General features: G+C 33.4%; 1 long non-coding RNA gene across 1 annotated transcript; it reads left to right on the top strand.

The window, feature by feature from the left end:
- The first annotated feature begins 1,243 nt into the window (after window positions 1-1,243).
- Window positions 1,244-7,659, top strand: LOC127149347 (uncharacterized). The gene is made up of 3 exons (XR_007820840.1): window positions 1,244-1,559; window positions 4,628-4,704; window positions 7,480-7,659. It is a non-coding gene; the product is annotated as an uncharacterized LOC127149347 (long non-coding RNA).
- Window positions 7,660-15,487: the final 7,828 nt, after the last annotated feature.

Genomic DNA, 15,487 nt, shown 5'->3' with positions numbered 1-15,487 from the left:
ACTCATGCGATTTCTTCCATTTTTCTTTTTTTTTTTTTAGATTTGTGTAACCAAATCTATTTCTTTTAATGTATAAATAATCTTGAAAAAATTGGTTAGAAATTTAAATTAGAGTAACCAAAAACTAAAAGATTGTGTATAAAAAATATTGAAAAGAATCGTTGGTGTATAAAGAATCTTGAAAAAATTGGTTAGAGATTTAAATTAGAGTAACAAAAATTAAAATATCCTGTATAAACAATATTGAAGAAAATAATTTATATCAAAATTTGAAAAAAAAAAAATCGTGTAGCCAAATCTAAAGGATCGTATACCAAATTTTGAAAAAAAAAATAGATTTGGAACCCAAAATCTAACGATCGTGTAGGCAAATCTAAACGATCCGAAAAAAAAAATGGTTTAGATTTGGGGTGGCCAAATCTAAACGATCGTGTAGACAAATTTAAACGATCGTGTAGACAAATTTAAATGATCGTATACCCAATTAATGAAACGATCGTGCACCAAATCGCGTTACTAAATATATTACGCACATTGTTGACGGGGCATTTTTGATATTTTACACGATGGGCTTTGGACTTTTTACATTTTCGAAATTATTCTATACAATGTAAATGCAATGTAAATACTTTGCCGCTTTTTTATAATAAAGAACCCTAATATTTATATTAATTATTGATATTTTCTTGTGCTATTTTTCTTATGTTTTCTTAATTTTTCATAATATAATGCGCCAAAGTGGAAGTTAAGAAAATATAAAATATGGATTATGAATGTTATAACATGTTTGGAATTATATATGGAAAATTCCAAATTCACTAAGTGACAATAATTCAAGGGACCAAACAAAATAAAAAAAAGGTCCCATAACATTATTGTTGATAAACTGACAGAGTGAAGTCTAGAGAAATCTAGAGCCATCAAGATAAAGATATATACTGAACGTAAAAATAAAATTATTTTTAAAAAGTTGGTAAATTACTGTGAAGATATATTTACAAATTATAAATATTTATCTACCTATTATTGTAAAATCTTAAATTTTGTTATATTTTATAAATATATTTTGATTTATTATGCTATATTTGAAAATTTCTATAGAAGTTCTTTTTTTCTTTTTTTCACCGGAGAAAGATACCAGGAGTCGAGGTTGTCATTGAAGAGATAACCACAATGACTATATTTATAGCATCCACTACGACAACCAAATTATATATTTATTAAGCACAAAGAAATACAAGAGATAAAGAGCTAGAGATAAACCTTGAATTAGTTAAAGGGTGACAAAAAGCTTATGTAACTTGATTGCTATATTATAAGAAGGGTTGTAGTCTTTAATGGTGGTGTTTTATGAGAACCATATTCCATAAAGTCCACAAAAGTTGCAACAGCCACGTTAAATCGTATATGATTCCCTTTGCATTGGAGTAATTGTTTTGGCATATTTTGGAACAAAGTTCGTGTTACATTCCTGCTGTGTCATTTTATCCACCCGTCTGTATTGTAATGTTTCTCCATATTTTCTTCATGAAGACACAATGGATGAGGATGAGTATATGGTATGTCGTTTCATTGTTTGCATTTACAAAGTCGGCACCAATTCAGATTGAGCCAAAGGTTTCAAAGCTTCTTTTGATTGATTGAGTTCATGCTATTTTGTGACAACATCCACATGAAGAATTTTACCCTTTTTTGGGATGTTGGTTTTCTAAAGATTTTATATAGCACACTGGACATGAGGATTCTATTGCTATTTTCTAGCTGGAACTTGTCATTTTTTTTATCAAAGATATATCAAAAGTCCCATCATTTCTTAGCTTCCAACTAGAGCATCATGTTGTTGTAAGATGAACATGGTTTAAGTGAGATTTTTATGACATTCCATTGAGCAATCTCTTTGTCTATGAGGTTTCTACTCCATTTGAAGTTTTTTTTTTATATCTTCAATTTAAGTTCCTTGCTTTTTAGAGCTATAATGACTGAATTCACAGTGATTGTCTCTCTATCATACGTTAGAGTTGTCTTCACTTCTTTGTAGGTATCATGAATCGAATTAATAAGAATGATAAATTCACTTTCTGCACCCAATTTCCCCTAGTTTGATTAAGAGCATTGGTAAGTTTCTTGAACTCACTATACAAACATGACTCTGATTTCAAGTCCATCAACCTTACTACCTCCGTATACAAAATCATTGCTAAAGCATTATCAACGAGGTTGAAAGTTGTTCTTCCAAATACCATATCTGATAATCAATAGCTATTGATTATTTTAGGAAGAAGAAGACAAGAGGTTTTATTATAAAAATTGATATTGAAAAAGCTTTCGACGAGATCAGCTGAAATTTCATTGATTTTATACTATAAAAAAAATTTCTCACAGAAGTGGAGGGCTTGGATAAAGGCTTGCATTTCTACTGTGAAGTACTCGATCCTTATTAATGGCAAAGTCTTGTGGTAAAATTAAACCAAATAGAGGAGTCAAACAGGGGGACCCCATTTCTCCTTTTATTTTCATTTTAGCTATAGACTATCTCAGCTGTATTCTTAAACATCTAGAGATATCCAACAAAATTAAAGGGGTGCTCATTAAAGATATAAATCTCACTCACCTTCTTTTTGTATATAATATTCTATTATTTGTTGAAGATAATGATGACTGTATCAGAAACCTTCAATTTTCCATCCATCTCTTTGAAGTTGCCTTTGGTCTGAATATAAACTTAACTAAGTCATCTATATCCCCTATCAATGTCAGCAAAGAACGGACAGAAAGAGTTGCTAATAAATGGGGAATCAATACACAATTTCTCCCAATATCCTACTTAGGCATGCCTCTTGGTGGAAAACCTAGAACATGCACATTTTGGGATAATATCACTGATAAGATCCATAAGAAGCTTAACAATTGGAAATAAGCTCTTATATCAAAAGGCGAAAGATTCACTATGATCAGCTCATCCTTAGCTAGTCTCTCTACCTACCAGTTATCTATATCCAAAGCTCCAAAGATTTCTTGCAAAAAGATTGAAAAGCATTGGAGAGACTTCTTATGGAAAGGAAACCATGACAACTTGTGTCTTAAGAATACTAACAAAAGGAGCCTAAATCATGTTAATTGGAAATCTACTACTGCTCTTAAAGAAAAAGGTGGTCTCAGTATTGCCCCTGTCGTAGACACCAACTTTGCTCTTCTGAATAAATGGCTTTGGAGATATCATTGTGAACTAAAAGCTCTTTGGAGAATTTTTTATTATGCTAAATACTCAAAATCCTTCATAGGAGACATACCTTCCCAAAGTAGATTTAGTAGCTCCAATGCTCCTTAGAAAGCAATTTGTAGTGGTATTCAATGGTTCAATGAAAATATTGATTGGAAGGTTAACAATGGCAGGTCTTTGTCTTTTTGGAATTACAGATGGAATGGCTCTTCCTCTCTTAGATTCAGCTATCCAAGGTTATATGCTTTATCCAACATCAAAGATGACTCAAACAGGGAGGCTTGGAATGATAACATTAATGATTGGGATATTAAACCCAGAAGACCTCTAAATGATAAGGAAACTAATCAATGGATGATGATCAAATCCAACATTTCTTATCAAAGAGGTAATGACACTCCCCTCTGGAAGCTGGATAGCAACAAATGCTACTCTGTCATGTCTGTTAAACTTGCAATTTTTTCTCAGTCCCCGGATAACTCTGCATCAACTCCCTACGAGCTGTTATGGAAACCCAAAATCTCTAAAAAATGCAAAGTCTTCCTATGGACTATGAAACATCAGGGGATTTTAACAACTGACCTGATCCAAATAAGGATGAAAACCATGTGCCTTAATTTGAATTGGTTTGTTATGTGCAGAAAGGATAATGAATCTGTTGATCATCTTTTCCTAAATTGTCCCACTATCAGTTTTCTTTGCAATAAAGCTAATTCTATACTCAGAAGGAATGAGATCTTTGTTAATCTTAATAGTCTTGGAGATTTCATCTTAAATCACAACACAAAAACCAAAAGGGAGCTGATTACCTCAATATTCTAGTGGCCACCATATGGACCATTTGGTTGGAGAGAAACAAGAGACTCTTTAGAAACTCCATTACAATTGGAACTAATATGTGGAAAGATATTTGCAACCTCCCGGGATTATGGTCCTCCAAAGACAAGCTTTTCGAGAATTACTCTCTATCTTCTATTGCTTTGAATTTAGATGCTTTGTAGAATATGTGATTGGTTTACCTTAAGTCTTTTTTGTATGAGACTGATGTTCCCCCTGCTTTTATTGAATATATATCCGTGAATGATAAGGGTGCCTACCTAGTGGGATGCTTAGGTGGGCCTTCTGACCCTTATTGGTTTCTTTCTAAAAAGAGAAAGTTTCTTAAACTCATCTAAATTTTCATTAAGATTCTTGTTTTGATTCATTTTAAATGAAAATAACTTCTCCCTTATGAACATCTTGTTTGATAGGTTTTTTTTTCATACAGTGCCTTCAATTTCTGCCAAGTAGCAAAATCAGTGGATTTTTCAATTACTTGTCTCAACACATTATCAATAATATTCATAATGAGTGTACCGTAAGCTACCTCTTCCATTGTTTCTCTTTCTAATTTGGCCAAAGTTGCAGGGAGTTCTTTGGGGTTTTGTAAAGCTTTCAAGGCCTTATGTGAACCCAAGATTGTCGTGATTCTTTTTGTCCACAAGGTAAAGTCTCTATTCCCATCAAATTTCTCAATTTCGTACTTTATAGTAGTCATTTTCTTTCTTTCCTTTCGATGGCTCTGATATTAGTTCTCAAGAAAACAAAAGAAATAGTTTTTTTTTTTTGTATTTTGAAAAAGGTAACCTTGGGACACATGTAAAAAGTAGAGAAATTAAAGGTAAAAATTACCTTTTTAACCTCTTCTTTTTTCTCACCTTTACAACTTTTCTTTGCAAGCTGTCACTTACTTTTCTTTACTTTTCTGATTGCTTTTTGCATGCTTCACCGAGAGAGAGGAGAAAAATAAGGGTTTTAATGGAGTTTGATCAATGAAAGATGAAGAGAAGAGAAGAGTAGACAAGTGAAGATGTGACGATCCAACTTTTTAAACTAAGTTAAGGTCATTACTAAAAAAGACGAATAACAAAATACGCTTTCTTTGAAGAGACAGAGGACAATAATTCTTATAAAACCAAGATACTCAAGAAATATAAGATTATCAAAACCAACAAAAATAGTTTGAAAACGTGACCCGCGGGTTCTAACAATATGACAAAGTCTTAAGTAAAATGGTTAAAATGTAAAATACTGAAAAACATAAAAATAAGTGCGGAAGCTGAACTGTGTTCCCATATGGTGTGCCACGGATCTCTTTCTGTTGCTCGCCAGCTTCTTAAATTCTCTACCTTAGCCTGAAATATTAAACATAGGAAAAAGTTAGTATATAAATATACTCAAGGGACCCATTACTAGTCCCACTGGGTGATCTGTTAACTTTTCATTAGAAACATAAACGTAACATCGTGTGTTCTATGGAGCACACCTGAGTGAGTGAGACCGTACGAACACCCCTAAGTCGCACGAGTGATCCCATGGGAATACCCCTAGTCGTGCGAATGATCGCAGGTACACACTCCATAAATAAATAAATATATAATACGTAGGTACACCCCCAATCGTGCGCGTGATCCTGTCGGAACACCCCTAGTCGTGCGAGTGACCCCTATACGTAATATAACTGTCCCCTAACCATGAATGTGATCCGTAGCTATACCCCTAATTGTGCGAGGGATCCCGTAGAAACACGTCTAGTCGTGCGAGTGACCCCATAGATAGGATCACAATACAGGTGGGGTAAGAAACTTATCATATAAATAACAGACACACCATAAACCAAAAGCATGTGTTATCATCATAAGCATCATAACATAACATGAATATTAATCGTAATGTCCTTAAGCATGTGATTAGTATATCATGTATCATAATAATCATAAACATAATAGTCATCATTAACAATATAACATTAGTCAACACCGTCAACTTAACATCAATCATTATCTATAATATTGCATTATGCAACGTAGCTAACCTCAATGTATAGTCATTTCTTAAATTCAGTTCGAAGGGTCAATAAGAGAATCTCTTACCTGGAGATGAGCTTAATTCCAAAGATATGCTCCTGATAGTAAGATCAAGCTTCCCAAGAAAAACCCTAAAGTTGAGGTCGAATCCAATTTATCCTTTGTTGGACAAAAGTCCGCAGCTCAAAACTACCAAATAAAATCCAACCACTAGTACAAATTTGGGTTTTAACGATACTACAAATCAAAACATTGTGTCGTTAAAAATAAAAGAGGGGTAGGGTAGGAGTAAAATGTGTCGTTGAAAATAAAAGTGACACACTATTTCTTGACACAATTCTATTGTCACAATTTAATTTTTCTTGACACATTTAAAGTGTCGTTAATTAAAGACAAATTCTTTGTGTCATTAAATAAATTTTTAAATAAAAAAACAAAAAATTCAAAAAATTTCAATTCCCTCTTTGCGCAACATTCAAAAAGAGTTTTACAATTTGCTCAACCTTCTTTCTCTCCCTACCAAAAAACGGGAAACAACGTAACTCATCTCCAAATCTAAAAGACTGTCATCAAACCCACTAATCTCACACCGTCGAACAAGCAATTGCTTCTTATAAAATGTTTTGTTCCAATCCTCATGATAAGAAAGTTTTGAAACTTACTTATTTTGCAACTGGATTTTATATATTATTTGGAATTTTGGAGTATGTAAAATTTTAAAGTGTTTGTTATTTGTTACATTGTTTGGGGGTGGAGATTTAGTAAAAGAAAGAGGTAAGCGTGCTTTATGTTTTGTAACGTAACTTAACTATTTTATTTTAGGAATCATGTTAACATGTACTTTGGAATGTTGCTTTGACTATCCTGCAGTGGTAGCCATTGAAAATTTATTTTGTGCAATTCGCTTAGACATATGTAATTTTAGGAATCATGTTGACACGTACTTAGGAACTTGATACTTTGTTGTGTTGACTATTCTGCAGTTATGGTAGTCATTGAAAAGCTATTTTGTTCAATCCGCTTAGAGATATGTTATAGGAAACATGTTCTTTCGTATTTACTTTGGAGGAGAGGAGCTAAGGGTAAGTTTATGTTAAGTTTCAATTTGATGCAAACTATAACATTGCTTGGTCTGTAAAGATTGAATCGAAACTTACATTTGCAACATTTATATATTATGCTTATGTCTATGCTTATGTAGTCGATGTTTTTTTTCTTAATCTTTTTCATTCCTTATGAGTCTTTTATTAAAAAACTTGGTTGTATGAATCTTAGACGCTTATTTCGAAAAGTTTATTAGTCTGCTTATTAAGAAGGTGATTTTTGTTTGACATGTACTTAATTTTTATAATCATGCTTATGCATTTTCCTTAATGAATGTTGGCTAAAGGTTCATTTTTTTCAAATTTGCAGGTAGTTGAAGAATCCATGGACCATGGTATCGATCAAGTTCTCATTTATGCATCAGTTTGATTAGATTAGGTCACACATACATGTAATATTACAGTAAATTTATCTTTTGGATTATTGTAAAATCTTTACCGATAATGTAAGTTATATTTTTTATTATCAATATAAATATCTTTCCAAACATATGTGGATAATGCTAAAATTTAGTATTTTTTTTAAAGAAGAAATATAAGACAGAAAAATATGTGTTGCGAAAATGAAGAATAACGACATCAAACATGTGTCGACATATAAGCCTTTATTAAACAGAAACAATGTCGTTAAAGCACATTTGTTGACAACAATTTTGTGTAACGAAATATTTACAACGACAATATATTAGTGTCAAGTTATATTGAAAGGTGACACACTTAAAACGTCGTTATAAGAGTATTAATGACAATATATTGGTGTCGAGTGATAGATAACAGTGACACATTTAAATTGTAAATGTAATAGTCACTAGAAGAAATATAGGCTTTAATGTCGCTTGGAAAAATGAAAAAAGAACATTAATGTTGGTTTTTGAAAAGGCGGACCTTTAATGTCAGTTTTCCACCGACATTAAAGACTAAGCTTTAATGTCGATTTTAAAACGACATTAAAGGTCCGCCATTTTGAGAACCGACATTAAAGGTCCATTTAAATTTTAATTTTAATATTTTTATTTTGTGAAAAAATTAGACACTTTAATGTCGGTTTTCCACCGACATTAAAGGTCCATTTAATTTTTTTTTAATAATTTTTTTGTGAAAAAATAACATTCTCTCTCTTACTTTACCCTTTTCGACCGTCTGCTATACGATTTCTCCAAATCTGTTCGACTCTCCCTCGTCTTCTCTGAACGACTCCTCTCCATTTCTTCTCCGATCGCCGCCACCATTTTTATCGCCGCCACCATTTCTATCGCCGCCACGATTGTTGTTCTGTTCGCCCACCCTTGGAATCAAATTCGGCCGCATTTCTCTCCTTCTAAAGAAACTCGTCCGGTCGTCCGCGTCTTCCTCTCATATTCTCATTCTCCCTCTCACATTCACAGCAACGACGGTAAACTTTCCATCTTCTTTCAAGTGGTCGCGATTTTTTTAATTTCGGGTTTTTAGAATGTTTTTTGATTTCGATTTAGATTGTTGTAAATAAGGATGAAATGGCTGTTCTTTAAATCATTCTTTTGTACTTTATTGTTATTATTGTTTGTTGTATTTTTTGATCTCATGAACTAAGTGTATCGTAGCCGAAGAGAGAGTAATGTATCGTGAAACCTTGGTGTAAAACTGGGAATAAAGTTATTAACGTGGGTAAGATTATGGATTCTTGGACAAGGGAAAGTTCTCAAGGCGTTGGAAGATTTGTGCAGGCTTTATTGGCATCGACGAATCTTAAAAAGCATAAATTAATTACAATAATGCTGTGAATAGGATGAAATGGCTGGAGTTGCGTTTAGGATGAAAACAATTTGTTGAAGACGTCGAATGTCATGGCCTGTCCTTATTTAAAGTGTGTGAATGCAAAAACTTTAGATGTGAATACAATTAGAGATCACTTGTTTTTTCACGGCATCGATCAGAGTTATCAAGAATGGATTTTTCATGGTGAATCACTACCAATAAAGAGAAACAATGAAAGTGTCTTTAGTAGTGTAAAAGAAGAAATTGACGAGGATGATGTTGATGACACAATTGGAATGTTTGAGGCTGCACATAATTATTTTAATGACAAGTGAGAAAATTTTGAGGAAGTAGTAGATGATGCCAAGAAACCATTATATCCTAATTGTACGAATTTTACCAAAATATCTACGTTGATAAAGTTATATAATTTGAAAGCTAAATTTGGATGGAGTGATAAGAGTTTCACTGAGTTATTACAATTAATTTCTGACATCTTACCTACTCCCAACGAATGCCCTACTTCTACTTATGAAGCAAAAAAAATTTTGTGTACTCTTGGAATGAAGTACGAGAAGATTCATGCCTGTAGGAATGATTGTTGCTTGTTTAGGAAAGAATTGTCTGATGCAAATGTATGCCCCTCTTGTGGATTGTCAAGATGGAAGATTCCTAAAAATTCAAAGAAGGAGGTTAAGAATGTTCCAGTGAAAGTCATGTGGTATTTCTCTCCAATTCCAAGATTTGAAAGAATGTTTCGAAGCAAAGAAACATCAAAATTATGTACGTGGCATGGCAGAAAAAGAGAAGTGAATGATCTATTACAACAACCAAAAGATGCATTATCATGGAAAAAAATAGACAATTTATGGCCAGAGTTTAGATCAGAACCTAGAAATCTACGTCTTGCTGTTTCCACAGATGGAGTAAATCCGCATGGAGATCTTAGCAGTAGATATAGCTGTTGGTCAGTTATGTTAGTGACATACAACTTACCTCCATGGTTGTGTATGAAACGAAAATTTTTGATGTTGACCGCACTAATATCTGGTCCCAAACAACCGGGAAATGAAATAGATGTTTATTTAGCTCCGTTAGTTGATGATTTGAAAATACTTTGGCATGATGGGGTGGAATGTTACGATGCATATCAAGATCAATGTTTCAGGCTAAAGGCTATTTTATTATGGACCATTAATGATTTTCCTGCGTATGGTAACTTGTGTGATTGTACAGTCAAAGGATATCATGCATGTCCAATTTGTGGGGAGAAAACTTCATCAATTTATTTGCCAAAAGGAAGGAAGATGACATATATTGGGCATCGCAAGTTTCTACCACGTCATCATCCATATAGGAAACAAAAGAAAGTTTTCAATAGTGCACAAGAATTAGAATTGGCTCCAGAACCATTGAGTGGGGAAGAAATTTTCATACAAACACTCATTTGGTAAGAGAACTATGAACGAAAAGAACAGTGAATGAGTTCTTCAGGAACTTATTGGAAGAAAAAATCTATTTTTTTTTTAATTAGAATATTGGAAGTTTCTTGATGTGCGACATTCCTTAGACGTGATGCACATTGAAAAGAATGTCTGTGCAAATCTCATTGGCACATTGCTTGATATTCCCCGTAAAATCAAAGATGGAGTAAAAAGTCGATTAGATTTGGTTGAATTGAACATTAGATCAGAGCTAGCCTCTCAAGTAGGGGAGAAAAAGATCTTTTTACCCCCGGCATGCTATACATTATCTCGAGCAGAGAAGTTGAGTTTTTGTAAGACACTATCTGAATTGAAAGTACCAGAAGGCTATTCATCGAACATTCAAAGTTTAGTGTCACTCACAGATTTGAAACTGTATGGACTTAAGTCGCATGACCATCACGTTCTTATGCAACAATTGCTACCTGTGGCAATTCGTGGTATTCTACCGAAACATGTAAGACTTGCAATTATTCGGTTATGCTTCTTCTATAATGCTATATGTAAGAAGACAATTGATACATCACAATTGAAAGGAATGCAAGAAGATGTAGTTGTCACTTTATGTCTATTGGAGAAGTATTTTCCACCATCATTTTTCACTATAATGGTACACCTTGTAGTGCATCTCGTAAGAGAAATTGAGTTTTGTGGACCTGTTCATCTAAGGTGGATGTATCCTTTTGAACGATATATGAAAGTCCTAAAAACTTACGTGCGAAATAGAAATCGACCAGAAGGTTGTATGGTAGAAAATTATATTGTTGAAGAGGCTATAGAGTTATGTTCTGAATTTATTGCTGGAGTTAGTTCTATTAGACTTAACTCATCTGTAATAAAAAAGAATTCAAACATGGATAGAGCATTATCAGCTTCTTCTTTTATCAGACCGAGTAAGGAGCAGTTAGATCAAGCTCATCTTTATGTCATTCAGAATGTAAATGATGTTCTACCATACGTCGAGTACGTGCTAAATCCTATCTATTCTCATTCTATATAAGTTGTTTATGTAATTACTTAATAACTTGTTATTTACGACAGACAACATATGGAGAGTTTGCGTAAGCTTAACTCTGGTAAAGCTCGAAGTAAAAAGTTGATTCAAGAAGAGCATAATCGCTCATTCAGTCGCTGGCTGTCCACACGGGTAATCACTACAATCATACTCTTTTATGTTTGTTTTGGATCTAACTAAATCCAATATATTGTGTAGGTTGCACTTGCTCTCGAAGTACCTAAAAATTCTATCATGCCTTCTTTAAGATGGATAGCTCACGGACCTTCTCCAGATGTGGCCACTTATTCTGGTTACATAATTAATGGATATTACTATCACACAAAAAGGCGTGATGATATTAGGAGAGTTCAAAATAGTGGAGTTGGTATAACCGCTACTACGATGCAAGTCTCTAGTTCTAAGGACAAAAACCCTGTCATGTCAGATATGACGTTTTATGGTGTAATACGAGAGATATGGGAGATTGATTACCATCAATTATCTTTTATTTTATTTAAGTGTGATTGGGTTGACAATAGAAGTGGAGTCAAAGTGGACGAGCTTGGGTTTACCATCGTTGATCCCAAACGTATTGGACATAAATCAGACTCATTTATTTTAGCCACTCAAGCAAAACAAGTATTCTATGTCCAAGATTCTGCAAATCCTGAATGGTCGGTGGTTTTAACATCTCCACAAAGAACTATTGAAGAAGATTTCTTTGAAGATGAAATAGGAGATATGCTTCAAAAGTGTGGTTACGAAACCATTAAAAGGATGCCTAATGTTGATACACCTAATGAGACTGATGATACAAATTCAACTTATATTAGACATGATTGTGAGGGTAGATGGGTAGAGAAGGGTATGTCATTACTTTGCTTTATAATGTATTTGATTTTAGAGTTCGTAATATAATTGATATGCTTATGGTATCTTATTACTTTGCTTTATAATGTATTTATGTTTAAAGTTCGTAATATAGCTGCTATATTTATGGTATGTCATTACTTTGCTTTATAATGTATTTATGTTTAAGTTCGTAACATAATTGTTATGCTTATGTATGTTGCCTTTGCTTATTAATGTATTTTCGTTTTTTGCAGATTCATAGATGGAGGATAGCAGTGAGGATGAAAGAGAAATGCTTCCAGAAGTAAGAAAGAAATCATTTGTTCCACGTGGGCCAACTACTATGTCTGAGTTGGCCTTAGTGAGAAATTCTGGGCAAAAGTTGCCCATTCAATTTAATGAACACGGACAACCTGTTGGAGCCACGTCTAAGAAAATGCAAAGTTACATTGGTGTGTGCGTTCGACAACAGATTCCTATCACATACAACTCTTGGAAAGAAGTTCCGAATGAGCTAAAAGATAAAATCTATGATTGTATATCGGTATGAGTTCTATTATTATGTTTTTCATACAATGTAGTTTGCTTTACACTCTAAGTTTAACTAAGCTTAACTAAGCTTTTTTTTTTTTGTGTAGATGTCGTTCGATTTACAACCCAATGCTAAACATTCTATACTTATGTATGCATCAAGAAAGTTTCGAATGTTCAAGACCACGTTAACTCAGAAGTATATACTTCTGTCTAAGGATCAACCATTACTCTTGCAGTTTCCTCCCAAAATCTATTCTCGTATAAATCAAGAAGATTGGGAATCGTTTGTGGATGCTAGACTAAGTGAAGAATGGGAGGTAAATAAGTTTAAATTTTCACTTTAATTTTGTTTTGATATCTACCTACAAATTAATACGTTGTACAGGATTATAGTCGTATTCAAAGGTAAAGAAGGTCGAAATGCATATACAATCACCACATGTCACGTAAGGGATATGCTAATCTTGCCGATGAACTAGTGAGTATTTCTAATTAAATTGAAGAATTTATCTTAATATGTTGTTGTTAATTAAATATCTATCTTTTGTTGTAGAAAATAACGCATGATGTTTCCTATCGTTCAACTCTTTGGAAAGAAGCACGGAAAGGAAAAAATAATGATTATTTTGATGATGCTACTCAAGATTGTGCCTCTCGGATTGTAAGTATACTTATGATTACAATATATAATCTTTTGTTAACCTAACTGATGATGAATTGTTTTATAGGATGAATTAGTTGCAACAAATAAAAATGAGGACATCTTGACTGACGCATTGGGTTCCAAGGAGCACGGTGGACGTGTAAGAGGCGTGGGTGCTTTCGTCTCTCAATCACAATATTTCAATACAGTAAAAGGGAAGGAGAAAATGTGTCATAAAGAAAAGGATGACTCGAGATGCAAAAGTGACAAGAAGAGAAGTAATCACTCGAGGTCATCCATTGGAAGTATTAATATAGATCTTGATGCCGATGAGGACACACCTACCAACAAAGGAGTGGAGGTAATTGACTTTGTTGTCACTTTTAGTTTTTTAACGATATAGGATTAATTGTTCTTAACTATGCTTTTAATATTTGTAAAGGGAACACCATGCCAATTGTCTATAGGATCCATTAATAATATTGTTGCAGTAGCCACGATAGTTGAGGATAACATTGGATGTCCCAATGTTAAAGTTCTAGTAGACATGGTTACGGGAAAAAATTTGACTATACCCAATCCAGTGAAGGGAAAGATAGAGACTTTAAATCAAGCATTGGGTAACATTATAGAATGGCCTCGTCGGCTTGTTTCTACGATCAATGACAAACAAGTGTGTATCTTTTTTTACTATTTAAGTTTTGATTTTATTTGTATATGTATTTTGAATTTAGAACCTTGGTTGTGATAGGAGCATTCAACTAGGAAGGATGTCGTATACCCTTCAAATTATACTGACGTTAACGGGATTATTAAGCTTTTAAATAGACATGCCATGAACAACATTGAGGATGTAGACATGATTCGTATCCCAATGAACGAGCTAATATTTGGAAGTGAAAATTTGTTTATTTAGTTCGTGAAGATTTGTTGCATTACTGCGGCATGGTTGAAATTGGCTATATGTGTATACTACCGTATATTACGTAAGTAGACAACTTATACTCATCTTTATCTCCAATACCACTGTTGTAGTTAGTTTGTTGATATTTTAACTATGGTTGCTTTTACTTAGATGTCTTTGGGATAAATGTGACTGTGCAAAGAATTTTTTTGTCATTGACCAATAAAAAATATCATCACATATCAAAGATCGTGATCTTCGATCCAGAAATTTAGCCAACCAGCTAGAAGCAGTTAACTTGGAACAGAAAGTGCTAATTCCATATAATACCAGGTAAATAAAGAAGAGAAACACATTAATATATTTCCATTGAGCTTAAATGTGTACTCACATTGAAGATGTTGTTTATTGTAGTTTTCATTGGATGTTGCATGTTATCGATCTTCCTGAAAATTGCGTTTATGTTTTGGACTCTCTTCGAAGTAAAGTCAATGAAGACATTCATGGAATCATACATGTGTAAGTGTATTTACTTTATTACTTCTTATTTAACTTTCTTGTCTTCTAATGTTTCAAAATATTTAGAGGGTTGAAGACATGGCAAGCGAAACACGATCTACAACGCTATCGATCAACTCCAAAATGGAGATCTGTAAAGGTAATTTGCATTTACAGGTAATTATTTTTTTATGAAACATAAGATTAATTTGTATTCAATTTATATACATGCAGTGCCCTCGTCAATTGGATTCTGTAGGGTGCGGGTACTACGTGCAAAAGTACATACATGAGATAGTGCATAATTCTAGTACTTCTATTACTAACCTTGTAAGTTTCTACTTTAACTTTTTACATATTACAATTTATGATCCAAACTCATACTTTCCATATCTTTCTCTTTGTGTGTAGTTCAATACCAAAAATGCATATAGGCAAGAGGAGATTGATGAGATTCGAACTGAATGGGCAGCTTTTGTTAGCAGATTTGTGTAAGTAGTTGCTTTTTGTAGTTAGGTTAGTAGTTGATTTTTGTAGTTAGGTTAGTAGTTAATCGAGTTAAGTTTTTGTAGGGACGGGCAGTCCTATAGTTTTTTGAAGGGCAGGTGGTCCCGTACTAATTGTTGTTTGTTAGATAGTTTGTACCTATACTTTAGTTAGTGAAGGAACTTT

The sequence above is a fragment of the Cucumis melo genome, chromosome 5 (assembly GCF_025177605.1).
Source record: "Cucumis melo cultivar AY chromosome 5, USDA_Cmelo_AY_1.0, whole genome shotgun sequence".
Classification (NCBI taxonomy): Eukaryota; Viridiplantae; Streptophyta; class Magnoliopsida; order Cucurbitales; family Cucurbitaceae; genus Cucumis; species Cucumis melo.
The sequence above is the reverse complement of the archived record's forward strand: the minus strand, read 5'-3'. Positions and strand labels throughout refer to the sequence as shown.